Source organism: Tupaia chinensis, unplaced genomic scaffold (genome assembly GCF_000334495.1).
Source record: "Tupaia chinensis unplaced genomic scaffold, TupChi_1.0 Scaffold000146_1, whole genome shotgun sequence".
In the NCBI taxonomy this organism is placed as follows: domain Eukaryota; kingdom Metazoa; phylum Chordata; class Mammalia; order Scandentia; family Tupaiidae; genus Tupaia; species Tupaia belangeri.
The window spans coordinates 18,121,977-18,137,876 of NW_006159616.1; the positions used below are offsets into that span (position 1 = coordinate 18,121,977).

A 15,900-nucleotide genomic window follows, 5' to 3' on the forward strand; every position below is an offset into this window, starting at 1 on the left:
CTGGCAGGTAAGCCCTCTCTCCCCACCCCAAGCAGTGACTGGGCTGGGAGGCCTGTTTGGGAAGGGGGTGTTTTTGGTGCTCCCATCTCACCTGGATGATGTGATGTGTGGCATCAGAGTGGCTATGGGGGACACCCTGGCCATTGTGTCCAGCCAGCAACCCCAGCCCATACAGTGCTTAGCATGGTGCCTGGTATAGGGTAAGGCTGGCTGCTCGCCGCTGACCGCCAGAAACCAGCACTGGCCTTCTACATGGTGGTATTTGCTCTAACTGCTATCATGACCCTTGGAAAAAATAGGGGGAAAGGCCCTAATTCTACTTGCAAAGGGAGATCTGAAGCCCAGATCAAAGATGCTAGCCAGGCAGCATGTCTGACGGATCTGCCTCTTGGGCCCAATGCTGCCCTGTTTTTTAGGAAGGCACCCAGAACAGAGCCTTGATGTGCTCACTCCTGAACTTCCTCAAATCTATGACCTGAATCCACTCCCTCCCAGGGGAGGCACAGGCTGGCATCCTGGAAAGAAAGGTTACTCGGGAGTACCCTGACTCTACTCCTGGGGGGATCTGAGGCCTGTCTTAGCTGCTCATGGGCCTTGCATCATCATGGTGACCACCAGTGAAGACCTCTCCAGCTTGCTGAGACCTCACCTCTAAACCTGGAGGGTGGCCCAGCCTTCCAAACTCCCTTGGGGAGTTGGGGGATGGGGCAGAGAAGACCCAAACAGGATTCAACTCCTGTTCACAGGATGAGCTAAGCCCTGGCTCTGGCCCCAATGGTTGGTTTCTACAAGATATGACCCAACACAGCTCAGCTCGATTCCCACGGCCCTACTGCTCCACCCTCACCCTTAGCCAGAGACACATGATCTGCAATCCCTGCTCAGGGGACAAGAATTGCCAGATGAGAAAGCAAGCCACAGAAGCTTCTGGAGGGAGCTCTGGGGATGAGCGTGAGAGTCAGTGACAGGAACCTCCTATAGTAGGTTGAATTATGTCGCAGTGAAAGCTACAGCTAAGTCCTAACCCCCAGCATCTGTGCATGTGACCTTAGTTGGCCAAAGGGCTCTCACAGGAGTAATTAAGATAAGAACGCTGCCAAGAGATCATCTAGGATGGGGGGGGCTACATTCAATGACAAGTGTCTTTATAAGAAGAGACGCAGGGCCAGGCAGTGGTGCAGCTGAACCTGTGGGAAAGGTCTGGGGTTTGCTTGCATCCCAGGACCTCCTTGAGTACGCTGGGAGCAAGCTGGGTGCATGTCCACATGCCTACGATCTGTGCTGCCTGAGACTGGGGGGCGGGAGGAGGGTGGACTGTAGCTGAGAGCCCTGTTGCGGTATTTATCTGCCACTATAAATACTGGGTCATTGGAAAAGTCATGATGTAGTTTTCTATGCAAAAACACGTCACGACTTTTCTGACGACCCAATAAAATAAACTGGAAAAATGAAGAGAAGACATGCAGACATAGAGAAGACCACGTGATGATGAAGGCAGAGACTGAGGCGTTGCAGCTACAAGCCAAAGAACACCAAGGACTGTGGGTAGCCACCAGATGCCTGGAACAGATCCTCCCTCAGAGCCTCCAGAAGGGACCAACCCTGCCCACACCATGGAGAATAAACTTGGCTACTCCGAGCCACTCTGTGATACTAGGAAATGGATACGCACACCTCACCTTTAAACCCCTCAACCCTTGGCAGCTTGTAGGGGAAGCAGAAGAAACAGCCCTGTCTTGGGGCAAGTGACCACTTTACTGGTCTCGATGGCTGCAGGGCCCCAGCCCTGGCTCTGCCCCCTATGGGATGGGGGAGGGACGTTTGCACAGTAATTTCTACAGCTCCACACCAGCATTGCAAAGCCAAAGCTGGCTGTGGGGCTCCTCCCTGCTCTCCAGGGGACTGTAAGAATAAACAACAAATGGTTTCAAAGAGGATTACCACGCTATCACCACGTGACACAGGCATGAAAGATTAATATCCTGCCCATGCAGCGCTACACCAGCAATTTGAAAGCCAGCTTTACTCCGTCACATCCATTAAAGGCTCTGCTGAATAAAACGATATGCAAAAGAAAACCATCAGGGTTTTTTTTTTTTTTGTTTTTTTTTTCCTTTCAAACCACATAATTAACAGAAAAAAATATGTTTTTACACAAAAAAATACTCATTGTGGGTGAGGTTGAGGTGAAACTACTACATGGAGATTCACCGCTACCGGGCACACGGTAAAATACAATTGGGTAGCAGAAGTCCACGGCCTGGAATCCAGAAATCCCCCTTATATAACTTTACCCTAATAGTCCAGGAGCGGAAATACAGTGAGATGTACATGAATGTTCTCTACAGCCTTCTCTGGGAGACTGAAAAGATGCCAGACCACTAGGAGGTATCACTGATGTGAGTGAGGGAAAATCAGGACCTAACACGTGGTCACTCACAGTGACGCTTTCCTGTTGGGGCAAGGACTTGTGCTATGATGTTGAGTGGAGAAAGTGGGCTGCACCATGTGTGAGTTTGCCAAAGCCGAGTGTAGACGAGTGAGTGTGAAGGAGTCCTTCCTCCCAACCTGCAGTGACCCGACCTCTGACTCAACACTTTCTGGAGAGGAAGGCCAGTGTGTGAAGTAGGGGAAGGAAGATTCCAGAGTTAGGATGAAGAGTCCCCCCGCTCCAGGACTCCTGTTGGCACTGCCTGGGGCAAAAGGCACCGGAGCAAGTGCAGTCAGCCAGGAACCAGGCCCACCATCGCGAGGTTTCCTACTTGGCATGCTGGTGACCCAGCCCAGAGGCAAGGACAAGGGTGAGCACCTGCCCTGCTGAGGGGGTGGTCTAGGGTGTAGGAATGGGAGTCCTCACCAGTCATGTTCTAACTCTGTTCTGCAGTAGCGACGTGACCTGAGGTGAGGCACAACACTTGTTCTTGCCTGTGAGATGGAGCGATCACATACCCACCCAGAACTTCTGTCCACACAGCCTAAGCATTATGAGTAAACCTGGAATAAATGGCAGCTCCCACCACAAATAGTGATAGTGACAGCAATCGTTGTCATCCTCATTGTGTGCATTTCCCAAAGTCAAAGGAAGTGCCTCACTCGCTTCCTGCAATGAGGGTGAATGCTTTTAGCAGCCCAGCCAGCCAAGAGCTGCTACCCATCCTAGACAGCCCTGGAGGCCCTCAACTTCCCTGGAAATCTGCATTTGGAACTATGGATGGGTGGTTCTGCCTGCTGCTGAGAATATTTTATTGGAATGCTCTGGAATGTTTCTGTAATTTGAAGGAATTACCTCTACATAATTATGTGCCTTTGCTGTAAAAACATGAGCAGTGTCCTCGTGTTGGGCATGGGCAGCACCTACGGCTGAGCTGGCTGCATGAAAAGGCTAAGGGGTGTAGGATGGAGGCCATCTGCCCAGTGCCAGGAGGCTGGGAGACTGTGGCCTTCAGCCTACAGTGCCAGGACATAGCTGCCTCTGCACACAGGCTCTGGGTACCTGGTTTTGTCTTGTTTTCAGCTGCAGGAGGTTCATGCCTGCCTCCTGCCATCTCTGGCTGGGTGCCAGGCCCCAGAGGCTGTGGCTGCTCTGCCCTCCCCTGGGCATTGCCTGGTGTTCTGGGTAGGAGTGTACCCTGGTGGGGAAGACCCAGCGGGGAGGGCCTCAGGTGGGCTGACTCTCTGGCCAGGAGCCCTCCAAACCTCCCTGGTTCTGAGGGCTTCTCCCGCCTGCTGTGACCAGCCCTGGGGAAAAGAAAACAGGGAGCCTGTGGTGGGCTAGCCTTCGCTTGTCTGGATTGGTCTCAAGGCTTTATGAGGTGGGAAGTACATTACAAATCAGCTCTTTGTGTGGAGGTGTGGACAGATGGGAAGGTCAGAAGTCCACTCCAGGGTCACAGCATGACTCCATTCTCTGTGTGGGCTTATGGGGACCATGGGGTTATCTCTTTCCACAGCTCTGAGCCTTGGATGACAGTGCATGGCAGGGCTGGGGTTCTGGGAAACGAAGTGGATTGGCCTCAAAAGACCAGGCACGTTTCAGTCTGTGAAGTCAGCCTGGGTCAGGTGAGTGTATGCCTGGCTCAGGGGTGGGAGTAGGGGAGGTGATGGCTTTTGCATTTTGTGATGGGTCTGCCCCTTGCACCAATAAAATTCATCAACATATGTGAGCGTCCTGGAGCACCGAGGCTACCTGGCTGGACAGTGGGAGCCTGGTTGAGGGACCATCTGACACACAGACCAGGATCCTGGGGAAGAGCTGGCATGAGTTTTGGTTTCTGCCCCAGGTGGTCCTTTTTCTGAGTCAGGAGGCAGTCATTCCCCTGACTGTGGGCCAGGTCCTGCTCCTTCACAGCTCAGTGGAGGGTAGCTCTTGGCTGCAGAGGGTCTCTGTACAGCCCTTCCGGCCCCACTCACCCACTGGGGAGGAGCTCACCGGCCTTGATGATGGCTGAGGCCAGCTCCTGTGTGTTCCTGCCCAGGCTGGGCTGGGGGATAGGGGCAATGGGGACAGGCATCCCTGTCCTTATAGGCCCACAGTCTAGAAGGGGCTGGATGTTAGCAGCAATGACCACCATGGGGCAGACTGGGGAGAGACCTACCTGCAGGATACTGGTGAGGGGCTCAACCAGAGGGCAATGCTGTGACTCGGGCTCCTCTAAAAAGTATGAGTCCCCTGGCTTCAGTTTCTCGCTCCTAAAATGAAAAGGCTGGGCTACAGGCATTGCAGAGTGGAAGTATGTGAAAAGACTTTTCTGAGGTTGTTGGTTCCAGAAGCCCAGAACCCAATCCTACAATGATCAGTGAAATAAAGCCCTGCATCATTTAACGTGCCCACTTGCTCTGGGGGAGCACTAGAGACTAGGATTCTGCTAAGCCTATGGACAGGTATCTTCTCGGACCTCCAGGGACTGGGGGTAAAAGCCCCTAGCCTGGAGCTCCCCCTTCCCTGGTCCTCACACAGGCTGCTCCCCAGAGACCCAGCCAGGCCATCTGCATCCAGACAGCTCAGGCTGCTGGAAGGTGGGGAGAAACCCTATTGTCGGCATCCCTCCCAGTGGCACCTCTGTTCTAGAACCTTCTGGCACGGGGTGAGGCAGAGAGCAAGGGCCCAGCCTGATACACAAGCTCTGAGTATATACTCGGGGAAGGGGTGCAGTCAGGGGTAGCCAGAGCAGTGTAGGGCTGCCTGAGGAGACTGCAGGCTCAGGGCAGAGCTTGAGGCCTTGAGGTTATGGAGGACCCTCATCCCCACAAGCTGTGAGACTCCTCGCTCAGTCTCACAGAGGAGGCAGGAAGCAGCTCTAGAGATGTTCAGGCCTCCAGGATCTTACCTTGTCCAGGCGTGTTGTCTCTCCCTCCCGGGCCCTAACATCCCACACGACCTCTGCTCCTTTCGCTCCTGCACTTCCTGCCTGGAAGGCTGCCTCTCATCTTCCAGGTTCCAGCCTGGCTCTACCTCATTGCCTCCTTTCCTGAGCATGCAGGATGGACATTCCTGTGGTGCCCACTGGCACTGTGGTGGGGCTTGAGTGGCATCTCTGTGCGCTGGGTCATGTGTCTCTTCCCTGCTGCCAACGGCCCTGAGGTAGTAACCTCATCTGTACCGATTCGTGGGTCAGTGAGTGAGGGATGAGTGGCTGTCCCCAGCCACAGGCCTTGGAGACAGAGCCAGAGAGGGTGGTCTGTCCTGCGTGCCACCTGGGCCCTCGGTGCTATGTAAGGCCCAGCAGCCTACTTGCTTCATCTGAACAGGTGCTTTTATTTGGAAGTTTGTTTTTTCTAGAACACTTCCATTTAGAGCCCCATTGGTAACTGTCATGGCATGAGCGGGGTTGGGGTTGGAGGAAGTCCCCACAGTGGTGGCCTTTCCCAAACTGATTTTCAGTATGAAGAGAAAATGTGGCAGCATCCCTAGAGCCCCTGAAGTGCCCTAGCACAGGGCAGCTGATGTCCCCTGGACACCCTGCAGACTTTCGACAGGCAGGTTGTAAATGAGGTGTCCCTGCTTCCGTGAGGAGCAAAGTGCACCTGCGTCCCTGTGGAAAGGGGTGATTTTGAGTTGGGGTTCTTAATTCCTGTTCTAGGTACCCTGTGTCCTTCGCAGGAAGGACTAGATGCCTCCTGTCAGTGATACCTGAACACCTCCTGGTCTGGGTGACTAAAAATACCATCTACTCATTGCCAGGGAAAAGCAATACCCCTTGGGAGTGTGAGGAGCCAGCTGAGGAGAGGCAGGGAAAGGAGGGGACATAGGAGAGGAATGCCACAGCATACATCCTGACAGACGGGGTACAGACAAGGCCCAGACAGGGCACAGACATGGTGTGGACAGGGGACAGACAGGGTGAAGACAGGGCATAGACAGGGAACAGACACGGTACAGACAGGGAGCAGACATGATGTAGGGAGGGGACAGACAGGGTGAAGACAGGGCATAGACAGGGAACAGACACGGTACAGACAGGGAGCAGACATGGTGTGGACAGGGGACAGACAGAGTGAAGACAGGGCATAGACAAGGGATGGATAAGCTGTGGATGGGACAGACAGGACACATGCAAGGGACAGATAAGATACAGACAGGTCACAGGGAGCAGGGCATAGATAGGGCACAGACATGGTAGAGACAGGGTGCAGCTCGGTATAGACAGGGAGCAGACATGGTGTGGACAGGGGACAGACATGGCACAGACAGTGCATAGAAGGGGAGATATGGTACAGATGAGACAGACAGGATGTAGACAGGGGACAGACGGGATAGACAGCAGAAATGGCACAGACAGGCAGCAAACAGGGGACAGGCAGAGTGCAGAGAGGGGATACCCAGGGTGTAGACATGGTACAGACGGGGCACATATGGCGCAGACGGGGGACAGACACAGACACGGTACAGACAGGGAGCAGACATGATGTAGGGAGGGGACAGACAGGGTGAAGACAGGGCATAGACAGGGAACAGACACGGTACAGACAGGGAGCAGACATGGTGTGGACAGGGGACAGACAGAGTGAAGACAGGGCATAGACAAGGGATGGATAAGCTGTGGATGGGACAGACAGGACACATGCAAGGGACAGATAAGATACAGACAGGTCACAGGGAGCAGGGCATAGATAGGGCACAGACATGGTAGAGACAGGGTGCAGCTCGGTATAGACAGGGAGCAGACATGGTGTGGACAGGGGACAGACATGGCACAGACAGTGCATAGAAGGGGAGATATGGTACAGATGAGACAGACAGGATGTAGACAGGGGACAGACGGGATAGACAGCAGAAATGGCACAGACAGGCAGCAAACAGGGGACAGGCAGAGTGCAGAGAGGGGATACCCAGGGTGTAGACATGGTACAGACGGGGCACATACGGTGCAGACGGGGGACAGACAGGGTGCAGAGAGGGGATACCCAGGGTGTAGACATGGTACAGACGGGGGGCACATATGGCACAAATGGGGGACAGAGTGCAGAGAGGGGATACCCAGGGTGCAGACACAGTACAGACAGGGCACATACGGCGCAGACGGGGGACAGACAGGGTGCAGAGAGGGGATACCCAGGGTGTAGACATGGTACAGACGGGGCACATATGGCGCAAATGGGGGACAGAGTGCAGAGAGGGGATACCCAGAGTGCAGGCACAGTACAGACGGGGCACATACGGCGCAGACAGGGGACAGACAGGGTGCAGGCGGTGTAGAGATGGGGTGGAGATATGGCTCAGATGGGGACAGACAACAGAAGTGGCACAGACAGGATAGAAAGGGTGCAGACACGGCACAGGCAGGGGACAGACAGGGCACAGACAAGGTGCAGAGAGAGCACAGACAGGGTGCAGACAGGACAGACGGGATGCAGATATGGCACAGACGGGAACAGACAGCAGAAATGGCACCGACGGTGCAGATAGGGGATAGACAGGGTGCAGAAGTGGCACAGGAAGTGTGAAGACAGGGCAAAGACAAGGCACAGAGAAAGTGCAGACAGGGGTCAGACGGGATATTTGGGGTGCAGACATGGCACAGACAGGGTGCAGAAAAGGTGCAGATGAGGCACAGGCAGGGAACACGCACAGCACAAACAGGGCTCAGAAAGACACGGACAAGGTGTAGAAGGGGTGTGGACATGATGCAGATAGGGCACAGACTGGAAACAGACACAGCTCAGACATGGCACAGACAGGTCGCAGACAGGGGACATACGTGGTGTAGACAGGTACAGGCAGGACTCAGGTAGGGTGCTGACATGGTATACACCAGATACAGTCAGGACACATCGGGTGCAGAGTGAGGAGGACCTTCTCCTCAACAGAGCTCTGGCACCTGTGACAGGAACAAGCACTCAGGTAACCAGAATCCCCAAACCAAACCATGGTCCAAGAGGGCTTGGAAACTAAAAATTGCACCTTGTTAGGGAAGCTAGGAAAAAAGCATGATTTTAGATTCAGAGCTGACAAAAGCATAGCAGGTCATTCCAGTAGAACGTGGGCTTTGTATGTTCCCAAGAATTAAAGAAACCCCAGCCAAGTCCTTCTCGAGAGCCTGAGCTTTCAACAACCAAGAAGGGTCTCCATGGGTGCCACTTAAAGAGTAGTAGAGGCAGGAATACTCACCAATAGCCTAAAACAGCTAGCACATGTTTCTCAAGTGCTCTCTATTGCAACCCCCAGATCAGGGTCCCCAGGCCCTGGTGAACAATGGAATTGGCTGGGCTGCACCAGGACCTCCAGAGGCTGTTCAGAATCAGGAGCATTCAGCCTTCCCAGGAGCCCCCAGAGGCCCTATTTCTCACACTCTCTGCAGTGGCACTATGCAGACCATCAATGAGGCTGAAAGGATGAGCCCCAGCCCTGTAGTTATCCCCAGAAATGCCCCATTAAGGCAGGAAACACAATAATGCATCATGGAGACAGTCTTAGAAGGGCAGAGGCAAGAGGGTGTTGCTGATGGATGCGGTAAGAAAATGACTTTCCTCCTTCCTGTCTTTTCTCCCTCTTCTCTCACCTTCCTTTTCTTTCACTGTTGGATTTCTCAGGAGCCATTTAGGCAGCATAGATCAAAGGTTAAGAGAGCAGACTCTGGCCCCAAACAGCCTAGGTTTGGGTCCTGGTTCCTCCATGTCTCCTAGCTTGAAGACCTTAGGAATGTCACTTAGACTTTCAGTGCCTGTCTCTGCATCAGTCAAATGTGGGGGATGATGATTAGCAGGAGTGAATGAGCTCAGGCTGAGTGAGTGAGTGCATGGAGTCTAGCAGGTGGCAAACACCTGTCCCTGCTATTGGGAGGCTGTCCTCCCTCACAGCCACTGAGGGAACCTCCCCTCTCAGCAGACTGCCTGCTTGGCAGGGCGGTGGCTGGCCCACCTGGTGCAGTGAACACCAGACCCTGTCCTCTAGTCCCTCTCCTCCCTGGATTCTGCAATAATCCAGGGTGTCCTGTCTGTCTTATCCTTCACCTTCCCTCTATAATCCTGCAACCACAGCTGTTTTCTGGGCTCTGTCTTTTGCCCTCTTCACCCTTGGCACTAACTTCCAGGTGATCATGTCCATGGTTAGCATGTGATCGGTGGATGGTGACCCCCAGCCCTACCTTCTCAGTGGCTATGGGATTCAGTGGATAAGACATTAACCTTGAACCAAAGGAGGTTGACCCAGCATGGTGCTTTCTGTCTGGGAGCCTCTCTTCCTGCTCTACTTCTTTCTGTCCTGGCAGCCCATATTGATCCAGCAAGAAAAACTTCGGGAGCTCCTGGGCTCTCCTCTCCCCTCCCACATTCCATCACTGTCCAGCTCCATGGTGACTCTGGCCTTGACACCATCCTTTCTATTCATCTTATTCACTCATATTCATAGTCCCACTTATAGTGGCAGTGGCCTCTGGCCCCCATCTAATCCATCCAGTTCTCCTTCCATGGCCTTGCCCAAGCAGGGCCCTCTCCCAGATCACCCCTTCCAAGCTCTGCCTACTATAACATGGCCTAGCTTTTAAGGTCTGGGTCAAATGTCCCTCTGGCTCCCATCTCTTCTTCCCCGTCAGTGGGATCTTCTTGAACTGTTCTGGGCATGTGGTTACTGCGTTCCTTTCTGGGCTCTTAGACCCTGGAGGATAAAGGTGGGAGGGTCTTGGTCATTGTTGGTCTGTCCGATGTCTGCTATAAAAGCCTTTACCCATCATGGGTATTTACAGACTTTAAATAATGTTTTAAAATTTAATTTATTTTCTAATGAATGGATTAATCAGAGTCTCCTTGTTCACACATCTTAGTTCTTTTTGACCTTCCTACATCTAGAAGGTTCAGGAAGGATACAGCTTCCAGAGAGCCCCTGTTACCACAGCATGTTCAGATGGCATGGCCCTAAGGAAAAATTCTAGATCCTTCTTCCCTGGGCTGCACTGGACATCTTGTGGACATCAGGTTCTGAGTTTGTTCTGAAAGATCGTAAAGTTGCCAAGGGATGGGATATGAAAACACATCCATGGTGAAAGAGTGCGAATGTGCTTAGAAGCATGGCTCTGCAGCTCTTCAGTGCCCGTGGACTGCTGGAATCAGATAGGCAGGTGGGCAGGCATGCAGATGGATGCCTCGCAGGCCTGCCGGCTCTACCAAAGCCTGGGGTAAGAGAACAGGGCAGGGTAGCCCTCCGTTGACAGGGAGGCTCTTCTCTGCAGACCAGGGGAACAGGGTCTCCCCTCCTTCACTCCCTCCTTCAGTCTCCACTTACCTTCTTCCTACTTGGCCCACTCCCACCATGAAAGCAATCAGCTGGAGCCTCACAGGCGCTTCCCTAGATATAGGGGCCCCTTCCTAGGGGCTCTAGGGGTGATGGCTGGGGGTCATCTCTGACTAGCAGGGGAAGGAACTAACATTTACCGAGTTTCCACTACAGTTCCATTATGGAGCTAGTCCCCTCTGTTCTCAAGTGCCCTCTCTAGGAGTCATTTCACAAGTCCTGCTGGTGATAGAGATGGAAGAATAAAGCCATGTGGCTTTGAGGGCAAGAGAACCAGCAGCTCCGAGCGCTAAGTGAAGGCCCAAGGCTGGGACAGAGGCAAGTCCCTGGTGGCCTCCAGGGTTCAAGAAATCATTCACTTACTGGGGAAACTGGCTCCACCAGGAGTGGCTTGCTGGTGTGTCTTTGAATTTGATACCAGAATCTGAGAAGGAATATATGCCCAGCTTCCAGTTGCTGAGTTGGAAGACAGATCCTAACTACTCAGCAGGCAGGGCTCAAGATCATGGCAAGGAAAGCCCTTTTCACTAGATCTGGAGTGCAAGTGGAAAGCAAGGGAAATGGTTTCTACCTTTTTTTTTTCTTTCCCTTTTCTCAATCCTATTTTATCTGCAATCAGTAACAGCATCAAAACAGCCAACTCTGCAGGTACTTGTGTGCTGGAATGAGAGAGATGCTGCCTGCAAGGAGAAGTTCCAAGGAGGCAGGTGTCAGGGAAGCAGGCAGGACAGGTGTGAGGTATTGGCTTGGCAGCAAGTTACATGGACAATCCTGCACGCAATCCCCAGGTCTTTGGGGTGAACCACGTGGTCACTCGACAGAGCAGGGAGTGGCCTTCTGAGATCTGGTCCTGCAGGGATATGAGTTTAAACCTGGGTGTGCTGGGGGCTGGGCCCAGAGCTCATTTCATGATGTACAGGAAGAGAAAAGCTGGTCTTCATGTGAGCTCTCTAGGAAGTGGGGAAGGACATGAAGACTGATCAGCTGCCGTGGTATACCTGGGCAGGGAGAGACAAGCCCAGGCCAAATGGAAAGCCTTGAGCTACCTCATAGTGACATGCCAAAGACTAGGCATGTGCTCTCTCCCAGGGAAGACCTGTGCCTTTTGCCTCCTCAGCTCTGGTGGAATTAAGAGAGAGCACATCTCAGTGGCACTAAGGACTACATTCCTTGCCAGACTCAGTCCAGAAGTGGGTTTGTGAGCAAAGGGCACACTTGTGTCCCTATGGAAAGTGGCAATTTTGTGTTGTGATTTGCAATTCTTGTTCCAGGTACTCTGTGTGCTTTGCAGGAACAAAGGGACAAGATGACTTCAAGCCTCCTGTTGGTGAGTAGAGGGCTGAGGGTGGCTGGCCAGCGGCCACTGAAGAAAGAGCAGAACAGGGTTTCCCATCTCATGACAAAGGAGAGCTTCCATATCCCTCAGGGTTGGGACAGAATCTGAACTCTCTTGAGCATCTAAGGAGACAGAGGATTTCAAGCATTTGCTAGGGTTTGGTCAGACAGTAGAGGAGTTACCTGGCAGAGTCCCAACAGAGAAGAAACAGAGTCACAGTTTCCTCATTAATGGGGAGGTCCACTTCGGTCTCATTGCCACCCTGTGCCTCAGTTTCCCCATCCAGGCTAAGCAGCCTGCCTTGCAGGGTTATTTATAAGATCTGGAGACAAAGTGAGGTCAAAATAGTTCTACTGTAGGGATAGTCCCTCTTGCCTTCCTCTCACCCAGGGCCTCCTTCCCTGTGTCCCCTCTAACTACTTGACCATCTCCATGACAGCCACCTACAATTGGGCCCTTAGGCTGGGGGACTGCCAGGCCAGGCAGGACTGGAGTTGCTGAGAATGCTGTGGTTAGCGGTATCTGTTGCCCTTGGCCTCTCCAGTGATTTGGATACGCCCGTGGGCACTGCTTCTTCCATGAATATCAGAAACACTTCAAAGTGGCATTGTCAAAGGCTGCTGGTCAAGTCCTAGGGGTTAGCATCTGCCAGCTTGGATAGCCAATGAAGGGGACTGGGCTCACATGAGTGGGAAGCCTGGTAGACAATCTAACCCAGCTCCATCACTGCCTGCGGAAGACCTTGGGGATGGCTGACTGTTGGATGGCCAAGGCCCTTGCAATTTTAGGTCTTTTCCTCTGAATGGTGAAAACTTCTGGCTGCTGGGGGTGGGGGGATGGAAGGAGGCATGAGGTCTCTGGCTCTAAACAACTCAAGAGATGGCTCTTCCTAGATGCTGCCCACTGTTCTGCCTCCTTATTCAGGGAAAACAAAGGAAATACTTTGACACTGGGTGGGGCTATGGGTGATGTGTAGATCACTAAGGATTTAGCCAAGGACCAAAGACACACTGCTTCTGGCCAGAGTCCAGGGAAATTGAGATACAGTCCCCAGGGTTCTAGTTGGAGCAGGCTTTTCTTCAACACAGCCTACGTTTGTCTAGTTGCCACGATGGAGCATCAACAAACAGAGAAGTCTATAGTAGGCCCTCTCCTTCCAAGTCCTCACTGGAAACTGCCAAATCAAACCTCATGCCACTCACTTCCTCCTAAACCATTTGAGTTTCAGAAGATTGTAGAAAAAGGAAAGGAAAGCAAACAATCAAGCCAGCTCAAGGATACAAAGCCTTCTCCAGTGGGTCAGCTCACAGGGGTCTCTGACTCTCCGACTCCCTAGCACCCATAGCCTGTGTCCCATGTTGCACAATCTGTGTGCAAAATTCATTTATGCACACTTCCTTCCATCCAGGTTCTGTATCCAGACTCACAAGGGTTTTGAACACAAGAAACATAAGAAAAGGGGTTCATACATTTTCATGGCACCCCCTCCCCCTGTGACCCCATTGTCTAGTTCAGTTCCCAGGTGCTAATCAAAGCCCATGGAGCATTTGTTGACTGGCACAGTAAAGAGAAAAAATTAAAAAAAGACCTTGGCTCTGTAAGGGAAGCCTCCACCAGGATGCTTTCAGGCAGGGATGTGCTGCAGCCCAAATGCTGTCAGTGCCACTGAGGCCCACTGTGCACTTGAAGAGCTTTCCCAAGAGAGACTGCACACGGGCCTGGTGGATAAGACCTGGGAGCCATGTGCACTCTGAAGGCCCTACACCGCAAAAGCACAGGGCCAGGAGCCCAGGAGCTGCACACGAGCCCAGGCTCTGCAGCGGACCCGTATGCCAAGCAAAATCTGGTGGGTAGACGCCACTCTCCACACGCAGGTTCTCAAACTCTGCAACATAGGACCTGAATGCAGCTTCATTAACAGAGCAGGAGCTTGCTCCTGGCATTGGAAGGGGGCTGGCATTATTTTTGAGGGGGAGGAGAAGTTGCAGAGAAAGAAGAAATCCTGAAAACAGACAGTGGGACAGCTGTGGCTTGAACTTGGTGTTCTTGCTCCTCGGATGTGGATATATTAATTTCCATAAAATGCTAATAGCCAATTTCCCCAAGAGCTATTACTTATGTCATCTTTCCTTGGACACGGTTCAACACAGGACAGACAAATGAAAGGGAGGAAAAAGCAGCCCACACTGTGGGTCCCCTGCTCCCTGCCCCTCCCCCAACCTGGTAGCTCAGGTCTGGCCTCTAAGGTGACCCTGCTAACGATAGGGTCAAGACCCCATGCCTTCAACCTCACACCCAGGTCCCCGACCACACCAGGAAGCCAAGAAAGTTACCAACCCCAAAAATGCTGAATCACAAAGTGAGGCTGAGCAGGAAAGTGGGGGTGGGGAGGGAGGGAGATGGTCAGGAAGGCAGGAAAGAGTGTTAAGGGGCTTCCCACCTGGAGCACCTCAGGATGCTCTAGGCCAGGTGTAGCCCCTGCAGGAACCCCCAGGACAAATGTCAGGCAGAGCAGTGCCAGGATGCGCTTAGGTGGGAGGGTGGGAAAGTGGACAGGTACACTGCTGCTGTATTGCAGTAGGACGTGGTGCAGCTGCTGGGTCTCTGCATCCTGCAGGAGCAGCAGCAGGTAGGGAGGTGGGGGAGTGCTTTGTGTCAGGGCCTGGGCATGAGGGAGAGGCAGGAGATGGGGTAGGGTCCCAGGGACCTGGGCGGGGGTGCAGGGGGTGTAGGTAGCCAGAAAAACTGGTGCAGGCAGGGAGTGTCAAGGTCCTGGGGAGCAGGGCAAGGTGGAGAGAGTGCAAATCTGGAGAGAATGGAGGGGCTGGTTGTAGAATGTAAGGGAAGATGGGGACAGGGACCTGAGAGACAGGGTCAGGCAGCCAGGACAAGGACAAGCCTTAAGGACCAACAAGGAGGAGAGATGGGGAGAATTGGGACCAGGAGCGCTATGATGGGGTTACGCAGAGACTGGGAGAAGGGATTGGAGAGAACAGAGGGAAGGGGACGCGATGCTGCGGACACAGGAAGGAGGAAGAAATGGGGAAGAGGTACTCCTTGGGATGAAGGTGAGGGATGAAGTTTGGGGCAGGGGTCGGGTATGGGAGCTGAAAGGTCTGGCGGGATGACAGATAAGAGAGGAAGGGGAGGATGGGATGGGGGAAGGGAGATGATGGAGAAGAAGGTGAGGAGGCTGGAGAGGAGGTGAGAACGGAGGCGGGGGCAGGGACGCAAGGCTGGGGAAGAGGAGATGGAGAAGGGACGGCGGTACCCGCAGCAGCACGGGCCTCGCGGGTGCCCGCAGCCGCTCTCCCGGCGCAGGTACTCAGAAATCGCGGCCCTCCCGGGTCTCCCTCTGCACTCACCTGGGGGCGCCAGCTCCAGATCCTATTCCCCGCTCCGGATCTTCCTTCCCGCCCTGCCCCAGCGACTTTAGCGCCCCCGAATCCCGCTCGCTTGGGCAGGTTCCGCCCGCAGCATCTTCACCTCGTGGGACGCCCAGGGCCACGCCTCTTCCAGATTCTCTTTGGCTGTCGTTCACGCCAGTCACGCTTCCATTGGCTGAGAAAACCTTCGGCCATGCAAATTAGGACGGGCCCACCGCCGCGCCTATTGGATGACGCTTAGGGGGCGGAGCCCTCGATTTGGGCTCTGATTGGTCCCGTGGTCCTGACGTTAAAAGTGACGCGAGGCGGGCTCTCAGTCTGAGCGCGCGGCGCACCGCCCTTCGAGGGTCCTACGGCTGGTGACTGCGGACTGGGCGCGCGCCTCTTGGCCGGTCTTCCGCCCCCGAGGCCCGCGGTTCATCTGAGCATCGGCTGGCCGGCTCTGCGGCGCT

At 53.7% G+C, this 15,900-nt stretch overlaps 1 protein-coding gene across 1 annotated transcript in view; it reads right to left on the reverse strand.

The window, feature by feature from the left end:
* Positions 1-15,838, reverse strand: part of KCNAB2 (potassium voltage-gated channel subfamily A regulatory beta subunit 2) — a 110,876-nt gene extending 95,038 nt beyond the window's left edge. The window contains exon 1 of the mRNA XM_027770656.1: positions 15,428-15,838. The gene's annotated coding sequence lies outside the window, so the exon portion shown is untranslated. The remainder of the gene's footprint in view (positions 1-15,427) is intronic.
* Positions 15,839-15,900: the final 62 nt, after the last annotated feature.